This window comes from Schistocerca serialis, unplaced genomic scaffold (genome assembly GCF_023864345.2).
Source record: "Schistocerca serialis cubense isolate TAMUIC-IGC-003099 unplaced genomic scaffold, iqSchSeri2.2 HiC_scaffold_1213, whole genome shotgun sequence".
Taxonomy (NCBI): domain Eukaryota; kingdom Metazoa; phylum Arthropoda; class Insecta; order Orthoptera; family Acrididae; genus Schistocerca; species Schistocerca serialis.
In genome coordinates, this window is record NW_026047418.1 from 145,001 (window position 1) to 151,085 (window position 6,085).

General features: G+C 48.8%; 1 non-coding gene across 1 annotated transcript in view; it reads right to left on the reverse strand.

Annotated features, from left to right (window-relative positions):
* Nucleotides 1–160, reverse strand: part of LOC126435640 (small subunit ribosomal RNA) — a 1,909-nt gene extending 1,749 nt beyond the window's left edge. The window contains exon 1 of the ribosomal RNA XR_007580086.1: nt 1–160. This exon is cut by the window's left edge and continues 1,749 nt beyond it. This is a non-coding gene — a ribosomal RNA (small subunit ribosomal RNA).
* Nucleotides 161–6,085: the final 5,925 nt, after the last annotated feature.

Here is a 6,085-nt window from a genome sequence, read left to right on the forward strand (position 1 = left end):
TAGAATTACCACAGTTATCCAAGTAACGTGGGTACGATCTAAGGAACCATAACTGATTTAATGAGCCATTCGCGGTTTCACCTTAATGCGGCTTGTACTGAGACATGCATGGCTTAATCTTTGAGACAAGCATATGACTACTGGCAGGATCAACCAGGGAGCTGCGTCAACTAGAGCTGAGCAGCCGGCCGCCCGGGAGTGTGTCCCGGGGGCCCGCGCGAACACGCAAGCGTCCGCTCAATTATTCTGCAAACAGGAGGAGGCTGAGCTCCCCTGCACAACACACCTCGAAACCCTCTCAGGTCCCGGCGGCGCGCAGCGCCGTCCTAAGTACTTGGTCGGGTTCGAGAGAGGCGCAATCGCCCGGAGTTAGGCGAGTAGACGCTTTAGGTGCGACCACCCGTGCTCCCAACTGAGCTTGCCGCTGCCGACAGAGGCCCGGGAGCGTGCTGTCGTGGCATTGCCGGCGGGAGACAACACGCGCCACCTACGGTGACCGGCAGCTCCAACGCCAGCGCCACAGAAGGACAAAAGCCCCACTTGGGTGCCGAAGCGAACTCTCCCAGCACAGCGCACGCGCCAACACGTCCGCACAGCTGCGATACAAACCACCTGCGAGAACCGCTGGGGCGACCGAGCAGCAGACGGCGTCGCGGCGCCGAGCGCCGGGCGGCGGCGCATCCTCAGCGCACACAGTCCTCAATCGGACCAGCACACTGCAGATGGCCACCGCGCTTCGCACCGGGCCCGCGAGGACCTACTTTGGCCGCAAGGCGCCGCGAGCAGGGGGCGCCGGCGCGCAGCTGCGCCGCCTGCCGCGTCCGTCGGCCGGCGCGCCTGCCACTGGCCGCCCCCACCAGCCGGCTGTAGCGCGTGCGCCCACGCACCGCGCTGCCAGCACGCCGGGCGGCCCCCCCTCACCGGCCGGGGACGGTCCCACCCAGCCACCGCCGCGTATCGCCTCACACCCAGATCCCCTTTCGCGTTCGTGGGCATGGTGGGTCCCCTTTCACGTTCGTGGGCATGGTGGGTATCCCTGAAACAACCGGTTAATAGCTCGACCGATCGTCGCCAACACTGATTCACCTCTAGCGAGAACAACCGCACCACAACGGGTTACCTGTTGTTCATTTGCGTAACGTCACCAGCAAACGTAGACGTCCATCGCCATTTGCAACGAGTATTGCATGCCTGTGTCAGGTGTCACAACACACTACGTCTGCCCACATAGACGCAACAACATGTGCACGCCTCGAGAACACGTGGAAGGTAGCCCCCGTACGTATGCGGTGTCCATTGCGCGAACGACTGTCAGCCGGCCTCTGCAGGATGTCGCAGATGTGGAACGCGGTGCAACATGCTATCACGGTGTGTGAGAAGAGACGACTACGTCCGAATACACGCTCCACTACATCAACAGACTGCTCATGCTGATCGCCATCCAGGGCGTCCGTTCCTCCCACACGTCTGAATGGCGTACCACACTGCAATCCAGCTCTTATAGGGAGACGACACGTAGCTGCGTGCACAATATTTGGACTGTATGGTCTGCCGTTGCTAGGCGCAGTCGTCGTACGGTCACACATGTGCCACGATGTATCATTCAGTACATACGGACCAATGTGCAGTACAGTTTGTGGGTTTTGCGTACATCGGCGGACAGGTGACAGGCCGTACCACAACGTAGGCTGAGTACGTCGGCATGCGAAGGGCATTGAACATGCAAACTTCTCAACGACCAGCTTGCGAAGGCAGGGGGGAAGGGGGGGGGGCATGTACGTCCTGCTGCTATCCACATTACAGTGTATAGCAGGAGCATGTGGAAAGTCAGCAACACCTGCAAGGTGTTTAACATGACGCGATACACAGGGGACCGGGCAGTGCGAATAGCGAACTATATTGCGAGGGTTGCGGTTAGGCAACACTACACTAATTTAACGAGTTGCATAACAATTACAGAGCAGGTTCAGCGACAACGTGCGTCAGGTTAAGGCGCAATATAGGTTAGGTTGAGGCACAATATAGGTTAGGTTAAGGCACAACATGGGTTACGTTAAGGCACAAATTGGGTTACGTTAAGGCACAACATGGGTTACGTTAAGGCACAACATGGGTTACGTTAAGGCACAAATTAGGTTACGTTAAGGCACAAATTAGGTTACGTTAAGGCACAAATTAGGTTACGTTAAGGCACAAATTAGGTTACGTTAAGGCACAAATTAGGTTACGTTAAGGCACAAATTAGGTTACGTTAAGGCACAAATTAGGTTACGTTAAGGCACAAATTAGGTTACGTTAAGGCACAAATTAGGTTACGTTAAGGCACAAATTAGGTTACGTTAAGGCACAAATTAGGTTACGTTAAGGCACAAATTAGGTTACGTTAAGGCACAAATTAGGTTACGTTAAGGCACAAATTAGGTTACGTTAAGGCACAAATTAGGTTACGTTAAGGCACAAATTAGGTTACGTTAAGGCACAAATTAGGTTACGTTAAGGCACAAATTAGGTTACGTTAAGGCACAAATTAGGTTACGTTAAGGCACAAATTAGGTTACGTTAAGGCACAAATTAGGTTACGTTAAGGCACAAATTAGGTTACGTTAAGGCACAAATTAGGTTACGTTAAGGCACAAATTAGGTTACGTTAAGGCACAAATTAGGTTACGTTAAGGTACAATATGGGTTAGGTTAAGGTACAATATGGGTTAGGTTAAGGTACAATATGGGTTAGGTTAAGGTACAATATGGGTTAGGTTAAGGTACAATATGGGTTAGGTTAAGGCACAACGTAGGTTAGGTTAAGGCACAACATAGGTTAGGTTAAGGCACAACATAGGTTAGGTTAAGGCACAACATAGGTTAGGTTAAGGCACAACATAGGTTAGGTTAAGGCACAACATAGGTTAGGTTAAGGCACAACATAGGTTAGGTTAAGGCACAACATAGGTTAGGTTAAGGCACAACGTAGGTTAGGTTAAGGCACAACGTAGGTTAGGTTAAGGCACAACGTAGGTTAGGTTAAGGCACAACGTAGGTTAGGTTAAGGCACAACGTAGGTTAGGTTAAGGCACAACGTAGGTTAGGTTAAGGCACAACGTAGGTTAGGTTAAGGCACAACGTAGGTTAGGTTAAGGCACAACGTAGGTTAGGTTAAGGCACAACGTAGGTTAGGTTAAGGCACAACGTAGGTTAGGTTAAGGCACAACGTAGGTTAGGTTAAGGCACAACGTAGGTTAGGTTAAGGCACAACGTAGGTTAGGTTAAGGCACAACGTAGGTTAGGTTAAGGCACAACGTAGGTTAGGTTAAGGCACAACGTAGGTTAGGTTAAGGCACAACGTAGGTTAGGTTAAGGCACAACGTAGGTTAGGTTAAGGCACAACGTAGGTTAGGTTAAGGCACAACGTAGGTTAGGTTAAGGCACAACGTAGGTTAGGTTAAGGCACAACGTAGGTTAGGTTAAGGCACAACGTAGGTTAGGTTAAGGCACAACGAACGTAGGTTAGGTTAAGGCACAACGTAGGTTAGGTTAAGGCACAACGTAGGTTAGGTTAAGGCACAACGTAGGTTAGGTTAAGGCACAACGTAGGTTAGGTTAAGGCACAACGTAGGTTAGGTTAAGGCACAACGTAGGTTAGGTTAAGGCACAACGTAGGTTAGGTTAAGGCACAACGTAGGTTAGGTTAAGGCACAACGTAGGTTAGGTTAAGGCACAACGTAGGTTAGGTTAAGGCACAACGTAGGTTAGGTTAAGGCACAACGTAGGTTAGGTTAAGGCACAACGTAGGTTAGGTTAAGGCACAACGTAGGTTAGGTTAAGGCACAACGTAGGTTAGGTTAAGGCACAACGTAGGTTAGGTTAAGGCACAACGTAGGTTAGGTTAAGGCACAACGTAGGTTAGGTTAAGGCACAACGTAGGTTAGGTTAAGGCACAACGTAGGTTAGGTTAAGGCACAACGTAGGTTAGGTTAAGGCACAACGTAGGTTAGGTTAAGGCACAACGTAGGTTAGGTTAAGGCACAACGTAGGTTAGGTTAAGGCACAACGTAGGTTAGGTTAAGGCACAACGTAGGTTAGGTTAAGGCACAACGTAGGTTAGGTTAAGGCACAACGTAGGTTAGGTTAAGGCACAACGTAGGTTAGTTAAGGCACAACGTAGGTTAGGTTAAGGCACAACGTAGGTTAGGTTAAGGCACAACGTAGGTTAGGTTAAGGCACAACGTAGGTTAGGTTAAGGCACAACGTAGGTTAGGTTAAGGCACAACGTAGGTTAGGTTAAGGCACAACGTAGGTTAGGTTAAGGCACAACGTAGGTTAGGTTAAGGCACAACGTAGGTTAGGTTAAGGCACAACGTAGGTTAGGTTAAGGCACAACGTAGGTTAGGTTAAGGCACAACGTAGGTTAGGTTAAGCACAACGTAGGTTAGGTTAAGGCACAACGTAGGTTAGGTTAAGGCACAACGTAGGTTAGGTTAAGGCACAACGTAGGTTAGGTTAAGCACAACGTAGGTTAGGTTAAGGCACAACGTAGGTTAGGTTAAGGCACAACATAGGTTAGGTTAAGGCACAACATAGGTTAGGTTAGGCACAACATAGGTTAGGTTAAGGCACAACATAGGTTAGGTTAAGGCACAACATAGGTTAGGTTAAGGCACAACATAGGTTAGGTAAGGCACAACGTAGGTTAGGTTAAGGCACAACGTAGGTTAGGTTAAGGCACAACGTAGGTTAGGTTAAGGCACAACGTAGGTTAGGTTAAGGCACAACGTAGGTTAGGTTAAGGCACAACGTAGGTTAGGTTAAGGCACAACGTAGGTTAGGTTAAGGCACAACGTAGGTTAGGTTAAGGCACAACGTAGGTTAGGTTAAGGCACAACGTAGGTTAGGTTAAGGCACAACGTAGTTAGGTTAAGGCACAACGTAGGTTAGGTTAAGGCACAACGTAGGTTAGGTTAAGCACAACGTAGGTTAGGTTAAGGCACAACGTAGGTTAGGTTAAGGCACAACGTAGGTTAGGTTAAGGCACAACGTAGGTTAGGTTAGGCACAACGTAGGTTAGGTTAAGGCACAACGTAGGTTAGGTTAAGGCACAACGTAGGTTAGGTTAAGGCACAACGTAGGTTAGGTTAAGGCACAACGTAGGTTAGGTTAGGCACAACGTAGGTTAGGTTAAGGCACAACGTAGGTTAGGTTAAGGCACAACGTAGGTTAGGTTAAGGCACAACGTAGGTTAGGTTAAGGCACAACGTAGGTTAGGTTAAGGCACAACGTAGGTTAGGTTAAGGCACAACGTAGGTTAGGTTAAGGCACAACGTAGGTTAGGTTAAGGCACAACGTAGTTAGGTTAGGCACAACGTAGGTTAGGTTAAGGCACAACGTAGGTTAGGTTAAGGCACAACTAGGTTAGGTTAAGGCACAACATAGGTTAGGTTAAGGCACAACATAGGTTAGGTTAAGGCACAACATAGGTTAGGTTAAGGCACAACATAGGTTAGGTTAAGGCACAACATAGGTTAGGTTAAGGCACAACATAGGTTAGGTTAAGGCACAACATAGGTTAGGTTAAGGCACAACATAGGTTAGGTTAAGGCACAACGTAGGTTAGGTTAAGGCACAACGTAGGTTAGGTTAAGGCACAACGTAGGTTAGGTTAAGGCACAACGTAGGTTAGGTTAAGGTACAACGTAGGTTAGGTTAAGGTACAACGTAGGTTAGGTTAAGGTACAACGTAGGTTAGGTTAAGGTACAACGTAGGTTAGGTTAAGGTACAACGTAGGTTAGGTTAAGGTACAACGTAGGTTAGGTTAGGTACAACGTAGGTTAGGTTAAGGTACAACGTAGGTTAGGTGAAGGCGCAATGTAGGTTAGGTTAAGGTACGATATACCTTAGGTTAAGGTACAATATCGCTTAGGTTAAGGTACAATATAGCTTAGGTTAAGGTACACGTTGTAGGAAAGGTGTATTTTGGGGGGGGAGGGGGCGGCAGGTTCGTTGATAGTGATTATCGTAAGTGCATGCCTGCGGGATCATCCGATTTGTCACGTCAGGATGCACTTGTGGCTCATGACAGGCGGCGCTCCG